The sequence below is a fragment of the Aulonocara sp. 'chitande type north' Nkhata Bay genome, linkage group LG3, assembly GCF_057382095.1.
Source record: "Aulonocara sp. 'chitande type north' Nkhata Bay isolate Kocher_YH1m ecotype deep benthic linkage group LG3, A_spYH_male_GT1.1, whole genome shotgun sequence".
NCBI lineage: Eukaryota > Metazoa > Chordata > Actinopteri > Cichliformes > Cichlidae > Aulonocara > Aulonocara sp. 'chitande type north' Nkhata Bay.
In genome coordinates, this window is record NC_141346.1 from 76,773,563 (window position 1) to 76,786,546 (window position 12,984).

General features: G+C 42.3%; 1 protein-coding gene across 1 annotated transcript in view; it reads left to right on the forward strand.

Moving 5' to 3' along the window:
- The window catches only part of LOC147337064 (protein NLRC3-like), a 280,764-nt gene that overhangs the window by 102,486 nt on the left and 165,294 nt on the right, over positions 1-12,984 (forward strand). The gene's annotated exons all lie outside the window — the stretch shown is intronic.

Consider the following 12,984-nt stretch of genomic DNA (forward strand, 5'->3'; position numbering starts at 1 on the left):
TTTAAGCCTCTGTGACTCAGGACTGTGTGAAGTGCACAATCGAACACTTTTTAATCTGTTTCAAGTTAAACACAATGAAGTGTTCAAAGGAGAAACATGTTACTATGTGAATCCTGCTTGATGGACCAGAGCAGAGCCTCCCTCTGTGCTCTGTTCATTACTCTGTCAGTCTGAGTTATTCATGAAGCACAAGCAGCTGATGATAAGCTGGTTAATGTTGGCACACACACACACTGTGACACTGTCAGACATGAGGAAGTGTGCAGGTAAACTCTGCTCAGAAATGACAATGAGGAGGTACACAGACTGATGGAGCTCATAGAGTGAGACGTTTATTTTACATGGAGTAAACCTGATGTATGATCTGATCTGTGGATCAAACTGATGTGTTTAATAACCTGTTGTTTAGGGCTGGGCGATATGGCCTCAAATCCATATCACGATATATTCTTCTGTATAACATATTTTCCACACTTAAAATCCTTTAATTTCCTCAAAAATCGAGAGTGTGCCTTATGTATGAATTCTGGTTGTGCTTACTGACCTCGAACCGATTTTGGCTGCAGAAATCTGTTAAAAATGTTTTAGTACAACTTTGGTAAGCAGCACTGCTTGATGGATCGTCAGAGCATTACGGCTGCCGTAGTGAGGAGCTTCACGGAGTAATCTGGGTCCAAAACTCCGACAGCTTCAGGTACCAAAGTCAAATGAACACAAAGAGTTAAAAATGGTCTAAATTCTTTCATCTTTAATTAAATCATCAGCGTTGCTGCTTTACCAGGTGTAACAATTAAGTTTAACATCCAGGTAGGGCTGCTCAATTAATCGAATTTTAATCTCGATTACGATCTGGGCTTTCAACGATCATTAAAAATGACTGAGCCGATTATTAGCCCCTCCCTCGTGCTTTACTCTCGCGCTGCTCCGTGTGGCAAATCGAGCGCACCTCTCTGCATTTCGAACACGTGTCACAACAATTAAGAGCAGCGGCCTCCAACCTTTTTTGCTCCACGGACCGGTTTATGCCGGACAATATTTTCACGGGCCGGCCTTTAAGGTGTCGCGGATAAATACAACAAAATAAAACTTGTGCCGGTACCGAAAAAAAGAAAATTTATTCATAACACACGTGAAAAGACCCAGGAAAACCAAGTCAACGATAAAAACGATAACAAAATAACATGGAAAACCGATAAAAACCCTGAAAACTATACATTTCACACCTGAGCCTCAACTCTCGCGGCCCGGTACCAAACGACTCACCGACCGGGACCGGTCCGAGGCCCGGGGGTTGGGGACCGCTGATTAAGAGGACCCGAGGGAAGCTTGGAAAGCTAAACAGAAGTTATTTGGAGAGGAGAGTGACTGCTGTTGGTTGAAAAGAGGTAAAAAAACTTCAGTGGTTTGGAAACATGGGTTCAGTCAGACGTGGATCAAGTAGACTGTGTGTAAACTTTGCTACGGTGTCATAGCTGCACCACAGAGCAACACTGCAAAGTTCACTAAACATAGATGTTTACATTTTTCATTTATTTTTTTATATTGCAAACATTTGCACTGTTATCAGTATTTGCACACTATTTAATATTATTTTTTGACAACCTTTAAAGTCATTATTCAACACATTGTTATTGTTAAATAAATATTGTCAAATAATCGAGATCTCAATTTCAATGAAAATAACCGTGATTATCATTTTTGCCATAATCGAGCAGCCCTACATCCAGGCATCCATGAAAACAGAATTTATTCAATTTAACGGAGTTAGAAGTTAACAGGAAGTTAGCTCGCTAGTTTCCACCTAAACATTTCATAGCATATTCTGACTGAGAGATTTTTGAAACTAATTCAAACGTACAGCTCTGCTATCACTTCCAACATAAATGAAGACTAAACAGCAGTGGCGTTTGCAGGGTTACTGAAGTTGGACTACCTGGTATATAATGTTGTGCTACATGACTGCTAGCGACACAGCTATGTTAGCATAACATTAGCACAGTGAAGCTGGAGGATGAATGCTAACTTTTTGGCTTTCGCCATATTTCAATAGTGCTTCATCTCTTTGTTATGACTGTCGCCCGCCATAATTGCAGATGATAATTGTTGTAGCTGCTGCGATGCTTTCGACCAAAACAGGCGCAGCTTGATGACATCATCAACATGCGGTATAGTCACAATCTCTATCGTTGGCCAAATTTATATCGTTTCTATCGTATATCGTTTCTATGGCCCACCCCTACTGTTGTTACTGTTGATCAGCTGAGATCAGCTGTGCTACAAACTGGAACTCTGCTGAACTGGATTTACTCGTTTCGTGAACTTTTAAGAACGAATGCTTCCTTGGCTGAAAGCAGTGAACATAATTTAAAAAACAGCTTTACTTGCACATAAATCTGTCAGTAAAGTCTGGATAATAAATTCTGGTGGTGTTATAGGTTCTCTTGGTCAGCTTGGTGTTGGTTTGGCTCCTGCATAAAACAGTTTGCTCTCATATTTGACACTGACAGGAACAAACAGTAAAAAACACGACAACCAAACTAAAAAAGAGAGACGAGTTAAAGCAGAAGATATTTTGTGTGTCAGAACATGTGATCCTCACCAAGAGAGAAAAGCTCTGATTATTGTTGCTGAACTGTGATGGTGAACAGTCTCCTCTGTTGATCCCAGTGTGACTGAAGTCCGTGTGATGAGTGAGGACTGAGCCTGTGTTGGTCGATCGTCTCTAAACAGGATGTGAAGCATCAGTTCAGTCGTATTAAAGCCCTGAATAAACAGTCCTTCTGGATCCACTGTCTGTGTTTGGCTCCTCATCTTCAAAGACTCAACACAAGATGTTGGTCACATCAACATAAAACACAGGATTTGCTGCAGATGTTGAAGTGTGTTCTCCATATGAGAGAAGCTGCTGATCGTGTTTGTATGTTAGCACCTGTAGGATTGATGAACAGCTCTGACTCAGTTCACTAACCAGGCTCAGGGGAATAACTGGGATATTTCCCCAACAGAGACGTCCTGCTGGGATCGTTTTCCTGCTCTACACTCTGGTGTTTCTGCTCAAAAAAACAACAAAATGAATTTCCATGAGCCTACAGATCGTGGACTTCTTTGAGAAACTTAAAGAAGACGCTTTTCTTTCCTTAGATTGAACTTAAACAAAGGATTTGAGGAGCAGAAAAGTTTTTAAAGAGAAATTAAACATATTAATAAATATTCTGTTTATTTTACGTTATTTAGGTGTTTAGGTTATTTTTCTGTAACACGTCTGCTCTCGAGTCGTTATCAACAGTGTATCAATGCATTCCTGTGGGTGGAGACAGAAACACACACCCAAAAAGAGCTCAGAGCAAGAGTAAAAGAGGAGGAGGCAGGATCAGAGTGGGACAGTGGAGCTTGTTGTTGGTGTCTCTGTGTGAAGAAACTGTAAGTTTGCTTTGTTTCCTCCTTTAACAGTTTGTTTGTTTCTGTGATGTTTGGACCTGATGTCCTCCATCACACCGACACTCTCTCTCCCCTCTGTTCCATATGTAACAGAAGGGAGAGAGTCTCTCACTCAGAGAACCAAGGTTACAATGTAACCACACGTTCAGCTCTTGTGTTTGAATCCTCATGATTATAGATTATTGATTGGCTGGAATCAAACAGTTTGAAGAACATTTATTCATGTGGTAGTTTCAGCTGCTGCTCACAAATCTGATAACAGGAACAAGTTAGTTCCACGAGGAAGACGTTCGTCTGGGCGCGTTGGCCTCGTCGGTCATGTGACCGTGTTACTGTTCGGGCTCAAACTGATACGAGTGGTTTAGCAGGTGTGACAGGACGATGCTGCACAGCCTCATTGTTCAGGTGTGAGTCAGACTCTGAGTCTTTATACAGTCCTGTTTAACAACATGTTGTTCCTGTTGATGTGTCACAGAGATCAGCTGTGCTAAACTCTGCTGCGTGCAGCTACTAGTTTCTCTAGTTTGGTGATGGAAACGTCGATGAGACTGTTTCCATCACCAAACATCACGAGGAACACCTCTGAGTCTGATTCTGACTCTGTGCATAAAACCACAAATATCCCTTCATGTCTGTTCATCTGATTCTGTAATGTGAGAAACTTTGATGTCTGAATTTTGTTCTATCATTAAAGGATGTTGGCTGCTGTGTTTGCACATGCTCAGTGTGACAGGATGTTGGCTGCTCTATTTGCACATGCTCAGTGTGACAGGATGGTGGCTGCTGTGTTTGCACATGCTCAGTGTGACAGGATGTTGGCTGCTCTATTTGCACATGCTCAGTGTGACAGGATGTTGGCTGCTGTGCTTGCACATGCTCAGTGTGACAGGATGTTGGCTGCTGTGTTTGCACATGCTCAGTGTGACAGGATGTTGGCTGCTGTGTTTGCACATGCTCAGTGTGACAGGATGTTGGCTGCTGTGTTTGCACATGCTCAGTGTGACAGGATGTTGGCTGCTGTGTTTGCACATGCTCAGTGTGACAGGATGTTGGCTGCTGTGTTTGCACATGCTCAGTGTGACAGGATGTTGGCTGCTGTGTTTGCACATGCTCAGTGTGACAGGATGTTGGCTGCTGTGAAAGCTGAATGCTCTGTGGTTAGAAGTGATATCACACATTAGGATAACTGTGCTCGCTCTCTGTCAGAGTAACAGAGAGCGAGCAATTTGACCACATGACCCTCAGTACACAGCATGATGTGCGCTGTAAACAGGAAGTAGAGGAGCAGGACTGAGGTAAACCTCTGAGGGATCAAACTGAGACTGAGCTCCAGATGTTTCCACATGTTTCTGCTCTGCGTGTGTTTGATGATTATTTCAGGTATAGATGATGGAATATGGCCAGTCTGATGTGAGCCTGCTTCTCTGACAGCTCCTCACCTCTCTGTGCTGCCCCCTGCTGGCTCTGATCATTACTGACTGAGTCCTTGCTGCCACTTTATTAGGTACAGCTTGCTAACACAGGCTCAGACCTGCTTTGCCTTCAGAGCTGAGCCTTAAATCTTCATGGCTCAGATTCAGCGAAGTGCTGGAAACATCCCTCAGAGTCATGTGATCAGTGACGTCTGCTTTCAGCACTGACAGATAGAAAAGTGCATCCACATAAACAGGATATATAATAATAATAATAATAATAATAATAATAATAATAATAATAATAATCAAATGCTGATTTTTTCAGCCCTTTGTCTGAATGCTAATCCAGCTGTGTGTGTTTGTAATGACAGTAAATAAATGTCAGACTTACAGCTCCTGCTTTACTGCATTAAAGTGATCAGATGAGTTCAGCACTTTGACATGGATGGTAGTGAAAGCAGGAAATGACAAATGTAGCACAGCAGCAGCGTTTAACAGAAACTCTGGGATGAACATCATTCATAGAACAGCTTCCAGCTTCTTTTGCTCGGCTACAGTTTGGATGGATTTGCAGATGCAACAAGACTAAAATGGTTAGGGTCAGGAGGTCAAAGGTCAGAGCTCCTGTGGGTCTGAGGGCGGCCTCACGCTGGAGAAGGATGAAGGAGTCTGACCTGAGCCAGTGTTTGACATGAACACATCAGCACTGCTGTCAGTGAGCCTAACGACAGCCGTTAGCATCATTTCAGTGTTTCAGTCATAAAAACACTTCCTGTCTCTGTGGTGGTTACAGTGACATCATGCAGTTTGTGCTTTGACCTCCAGAGGGCGACAAATCAGCACAGACAGAGAGCTCCATTCAAACTTTGCTGCCATCAGGAATAATTCTTCAAATATAATCATCAGTGTTTGAGCAGTTATGATATCAGGGACAATCTAGACATGTGTGACAATACTGAACATGTCACATGACACACCTCAAACATCATGTGATCCACTCTCAGTCTGCACTTTCATTCATGACTTCAACAGGTTGAAATGAGCTTTGAAGAAACATTCAGTGAAATAAATCTTTCATGGATTCATGTGAGCAGCAGATGAACTTTGTACCAACAACATCTTCAATAACAGAGTCTGAATGAAGCTCAGGTGTTGATGCTGCTCACTGATTGGACGCTTGGTTTCAGCTCTGCTCTCAGTCTTTACTGCACAGGTGAAGGTAGAAAGTGTGACTGGATCTATAGACTGGAAACAGAGAAACATGCTGAACATTTGAAGCTTTGCAGCAGAAATGTTCATGTTACAAACACAGCAGAGCTGATCTGGGATCAGTGTGTTCACACCTGCAGCTACAACAAGGTTTCATGTCTCCACACGTCAGCATGTGAACTTTACTCTGACTCAGTCTGAGCAGTCAGACGGCATATTTTTAAAGTTAACACATCAGCACACACAGAGCTGAGCCCCTCCCACCTGTGCTGAGTTTCAGGTGGAGCCCCGCCTCCTTCCAGGAAGCAGCTCACCTGTGTGTCCGTGTTTAGTGTCCAGGTGTGGAGTGGAGCTTGTTGTTGGTGTGTGAAGAAACTGTAAGTTTGCTTTGTTTCCTCCTTTAACAGTTTGTCTTTAGGAACTTTACTGTTTGTTCAGCTCGTGTTTGATTTCTTCACACAACAAACTGTGTGTGTTTGTATTTCCGGTCTCTCCATTAAAGTCAGTGTGTAATGTTTCCTGGCTAACATCAGCTGTGTGCAGCTTAGTTCAGCACAAATCTGCCGCTCCATAGTTCACGGTAACGGACTCACAGCTGGACCAACGAGGCCGAGTGTGTCCGCCACTCTGAGCTACGTTCGTGTTTGTGTACTTGTAGTTTGTACTTTGAGTTCACTCAGAGCCCACAGAGGACGCAGCGTACGTGATGACGTCACAGCCCTTTACCTCCTTTACTCTCACTGTGATTAATATTTACACACGAGACACCTGCAGAGCTCTGACGCTGAGCTAGCACACAGCATGCTAACACTAAGCTAAAGCTAGGCTAGCCAAGAACCCAGAGTGAGGTTAAAGCTAGTGATGGGCAGATGAAGCCTCATGAAGCACTGAAGCTTTTCATCCAATTGGTTCACCCCAACGCGAAGCTTCTTGAAGCTTCATTTGCTCTAGTAGGACACCTACTGGACGTAAAAATATTAGTTGGCATGAATTTGAAGAGTGTGGCCTTTTTGCACACAGCCTGTAAATGTCAACAACAAAAGGAGTGTGTAAAACATGTATATTGTAGTGATGCAGTGTACTGTGTATATTTATACTGGCAGTATGGAACATGATTATTTGGAAATGCCTAAAATGGAAATGATCATATACTGTGAGGTGAGGTGTGGACAGTGGTTGTGCTTTTGTAACATTGAGGCAAGGACAGTGATTAGTGTTTAGGGGACACATCATTGGTTTTTGTTAAAAAGAAACAGTTTCTCCACTGTGGCAGGTCGTAGGCGATTTTTTTTTTCTAAACTGTCTCTAACTCTCACTAACCGCAACTCTCCATCAAACGCCCACATTTTGTCTGAGGGGTTTATATCGCTGTCATAGCTCGCAGCAAAGTTCGAACCGCTTCCTGAACCAGTCACGTGGTACAGCCGGGCAGCGAGGCTTCGGACGTCATCATTTTCAGCTCCTCCCATAAATGAAGCAAGCCTGGATACGCGCTTCGCGGAAACGCCCCCTCCATTACTCGACACACGCTTCGAAGCCTCGATACAGAACGTCACATCACTAGTTAAAGCTGAGTAAACACTGACCCCAGACCAGCACCGTGATAAAGTGAGCTGCTGCTGCTGAACTTGAACAGGTAACAAAGTGATGAGCAGTCAGGCTGCAGGTTTCTACCTGTTCATGTTTCTACAGTAGAATCACTTTGAAGTGTCTTTGTGCTGTTTCATCTTTGATTTGTGTTCATAAACACTCAGAGAAACATCACGTGACCTCATCAGGATCTGTGTTGGTGTGTGGGGCTGTACCTCAGCTTTATGTTGTTACATGCTCATTTGTTCATTTTAACATCAAAGTAATGTTATGAGGAGTAATGAAGTAACGTACTCCATTACTTTTAATTAAAGTGTTCTGTGTAATATGTGTAATAATGACTGTTTTGAGTAATGACCAACACTGATCACAACAAAGAGGAAATGCCTCCAACATGCACAAACATTTGAGCCACAACATGCAGTTAATGTGCACAAATGTCTTTGATATGCTGCTCAGTGATGGTGGTGACTGTCAGAGCAGAGCTACTGAGAATCAATAAGTAATATCAATGATGGGATCAGAATCACTAAATTCTTCTCATCCCTGTCAGTATCATACATGTGCTGTATAATGTGATAAATGTAGAGGTGCTGGCTGTTCTCTCACTCTGCTGTTTAGCTGTAAAGGACGCCTCCCTGCCTTTGTCTCATTCATGACCTTTAATAGTCTCTTCTAACATGCAGAGATCTGTATGATCTGTTTCATAGAGTCTAACCAGCCTGTACAGGTAACAACAACAGTCACTGCATCACTGACACACAAACGTCATCTCTGTCAATAACAACATTCATACATGGAATAAAAACACATCAGTGGATCATTGCTGGAGCTGATGTTTGTGCTCCTGGTGCAAAGGCTCTCAGTTTCCTCCTTGAAATAACATCAGTGGTGGGTCAGCGACATGCTTTCTTTCCCTCTCAGGTTTAAATATCTGGGACTCTCCACCGTTTGGTTTTAGAGCTGAAGAAGCTTCTCAGATGAAACGTCTTCCAGAAACTTAAAGACGTCTCTTTTCTCTCCAAGCTCCTTAGATCACATGACCTGGATGACTGAACCTACAGACACATTGACCTGGTTTCTAGGTAGAGCTGGGCGATAGAACGATAACGATATGTATCGCGATATAACTTTTTCTCGATAGAAAAATTAAACTATTGCGATAGACCTCGCCGCTCTTGTCCTCTTAAAAAAAAAAAAAAAAAAAAGGTCAGCCAATCCAAACTAAGTAGCCGCACGTGTGTTTGTTTGGGAAGCAGCCAGCGGGTAATGGAGGAAATGAGTGTGCCGGCTAGAAAAATCAACCGAGCGTGACCGAAGAGAAAACAGACGATGGTTCCAATGCCGGAGAGATTGTCGAACGGAAGAGCCATAGAAGTTCCGTAGTGTGAAGGTATTTCGGCTATTTCAAGTCTGACAAAAAACAGAGTAGCGTGCACTGTAAATTGTGCCGAAAGCAAGTCTGGAAATACAATAAACTGGTGCATGCGTCACACTGTGCGCCACGTTATTGTTTCGGTGAAATGAATTTCTACAATACTGTTAATTCTACTCTCTGCAGTGTTTAAATGCTTACATATAGACACAGTTACTGTCCCTCCACACATACGACTCGGTTCTGCTTCTATGCCGCAGCTTTGTTTACTTTTTCCCACCGAGGCTTCTAGACTTCTGATTGGCCAACATTTCTGCACGGTTAGGAATCTAGCGCCACCTGCTGCTTTGGCATGTTCATAGCAGCGTTTTCCTTCATTTCTGCCTTTATGTGTGGACGGGATTATTTTTTAAAACGAAAACGGAAAATCTCCGTTTTCAAAAATACCCGTGTACGTGTGGACGTAGCCTCAGTCTCTGACTGGAAGCGCTGATTCGTCATTCGGCTTTTGTCAGACTAAAGTAACTGTTAAAACTGTTTGAAAAGCTCAGCTATACAACAAGGAGAGATTGAGAATTTCCTTTTAGTTCTCAGTTTATTTGATATTGACAAAAGTTAGTCAGTTTTGTCTGTTCTTCTGTAAAACAAACTAAGATTTATTTTTAGAATTAATATTTTGTTTCTAAGTGGAATTGACAATTTAGTCTGTTTCGTTTGTTCTGTTTTGAAACTTAAACGCTTTAGCGGCTGCCTTTTGTGTAGTTTGCAATATTTGGCTTTATTTATCTGAAAAAGTCTCATGTTCCTTAAGTACATCTACCCTGTTGAACTTATTATGGGAAATAAATATTTAAATCAAAACAAGCTGCTGATTATTTCACATTTTACTTGTGAGCAACGGCACATTTAAATCTTACAAATATAGTTATTTGGCTGATATCGTGATAGATATCGTTATCGCCTGAAATGAAAAAAACATGTCGTGATATGAAAAAAGTCTCATATCGCCCAGCTCTACTGTCAGCAAAGAGGCACAGAAAAGAAGATCAGACACCAGCGAGGGAGGATAAGAAGGACAGACGCAACAACATTGCCATCCCCTATGTAGCCGGTGTATCAGAAAAACTCAGGAGAGTTTTCTCCAAGCATGACATCCCGGTGTATTTCAGACCCAGCAACACGCTCAGACAAAAACTGGTTCACCCGAAAGATAAAACGCCAAAACACAGACTTAACAACGTGGTGTTTGCTGTACAGTGCAGCGAGGAATGCCCAGACCTCTACATTGGAGAGACCAAACAGCCACTTCACAAGCGCATGGCACAACATAGAAGAGCCACCTCCACAGGACAAGACTCAGCAGTCCATCTGCATCTTAAGGATAAAGGACACTCCTTCGAGGATGCCAATGTTCACATTTTGGACAGAGAGGACAGATGGTTTGAAAGAGGAGTGAAAGAAGCCATCTATGTCCACTGTGAGCGACCATCTTTGAACAGAGGCGGGGTTTACGACATCAACTCTCTGCCATCTATAATCCAGTTTTGAGATCCCTTCCCAGACGCCTTAACGCCCACTCACATCCTGGGCCATCTGATCTCAGGAATTCGCATGACAAGGTGGGGCCAGGTTTCACAATGAACTCACCCGAAACTCTGGCTGATTGGGACCCACACCCAGTTTCACACCTTGGCTCAGGTGATTAGAGGATCATCAGGGGGTCCTTTTGTCCCTCTGTGGGGGGTCACTCCCACTAGGTTTATATCTGGGACTCTCCACCATTTGACCTTAGAACTGAAGAAGCTTCTCGGATGAGAGGTGAAACGTCTTCAAGCAACTTAAAGAAGTCCAGACGCTTTTCTTTGCAAGCTCCTTTGACATTTGACCACAAGCAATCTTTTCTGGTTTGACGCCGTCTTTGTAGCCAGAAACCAGCTCTCTCCTCGGCTTCCTCCACTACACGCTTCCCCCACGCCAGTCTCCTCCGTCACTATAAAGGGGAGAGTCATGAGCTCCATCACCCTCACCTGTGCCGTCCAACGTCCCGCCACCAGCCTCCACTGCAGCAGGCCAGAGACCACAACCCTGCCACAATAAGTAAAAGTATATCCTTGCTGTACCCTTAATGCTAAATGTGCTAAATTAACCGCTGCCTTTGCCCCTTTGGGATTATTCTTATGTCACTGGGATGTTGACCTTTGACCTTCACATTAGAGAGATGGGCAGACATAATTAGTGTATGAATTTTAAAGTAACAGGTAATAAAGAGAGTGCAGCAAATGTAGTCAGGTTTATTACTTTGTATCACACATGAGTGCCCGAGGGAGGCGGGGCTGACTGGGGAGACACAGGAAACAGAGAGACAGGGCTGACTCGACATGAAACGATGAAACGTGGGACACGGGAACAGAAACTAAACACAGGCTGAAATGAACACTGAGGGAGGGAGAACTAAGATTACTGAGAGCCTGATAAATAAGAAGAACAAAAAGCAAGAAAAACAAGAGTCAAAGAAAACCAAAAACACAAAGCATTGGGCCAGGACCCACTGCTGTGACATTTATATGTGATAAAAACATTAAAAACTGCTCAGATGTCGAAATCTTTCTACGTATACTTTAGGTTCAGCTCTCCAGCCTGGCATTTGGTTAAGCATGATTCAAACATTTGATTTTGTTTAACTGGTTTTAATTATAGTTACTTTTTGTGAACATTTGTTGCAGCATTTAAAAATACATCATTTATTTTCAAACTTTTATTTGATTTAGAGCATCATATTTGACCAACGTAAATGTTTTAATTTCATATAAAATAACTGAAACAGTGAACTAAATATCTGAAATCTTTCCTTCCTTAAAAGTTATAATCCTACTTAAGTTATAGTGCAAACGCTTAAGCAACAAATATACTTGATGCTAATTAATTAATATTTCCCTTTGATGTTGCAACTATGCGGTCACTTCTGTCTTTAAACAAAATAATATTTTCCAGTTACAGAAATCATAAAGTCCAAACTAAAGTGCTACTGTTGCTATATGCATTTTATATAAATCATGGATGATGGTCCTAACATGAAGGAAGAGAAAGTTACAGGTTGCATCCTTTGACTTTGTCTCCGTGCCTTTGGGCGATTTTCAGAAGGACAGATGTTTCTGTTCAATTCTTAAATCAATTTTTTCAAACACAAACACTATTTTAAAGCTTCTAGAGAGTAAAATATTAATGATAATTATAATAACAATAATAAAAACAAAAGCTCTCAGATCCATCAAACCAAGCAGCAGAAAGAACAATAACTGAAGAGAAAACTTTAACCTTGTAGACTTCATTATGTTCCAGCTGCTCTACAGACGCTGTGACCTCGAACTTAAGCAGGTCGTAACGTATGTGCAGCTCAATAACAGCTCAATACTCTCCGCAGGAGTAGTCCAGCAGTAGAAATCAGTCCAATAACAAGGTGTGTAACATCTAGCAGGGTGACAGAAAAACCCAGGGTAACTTCTAAGGACCTCAACGTCTCTCTCACATTGTGTTTTTTAAACATGCTTCCATTTGTCACTTCAGTCTTTACTCTGAAATACAGGAAGAGAAATCATGGCTGAAACAATTTCTCATGAAACCAGGGGTGTGGTCCAACAGTCAGTTTGGTGAGGAAGGTTCCTAACTGAGAGAAGTGACCCAGAAGTATCTGTGTAGCAGCCACAATGAATCCAGATCATGAGCTTTATTAACTGATCAAAGTCTCTTCTTTCATCTTCTGTATCATTCAGTTTGCATTGGTAATGCCCATTATTGTAATGCTTTTTTAAGACCAGCAAAACTTTATTTCACTTTGGGTTAGCTGGGATAAGTGATGGATGGAGGGAATTTTACTTCAGCCACAGAAATCCTAAACAGGAAGGAGGAGCAGAGTTACAGTGGATCACTATCCAGCAGGGAAACAAGGTTTATTTCAAT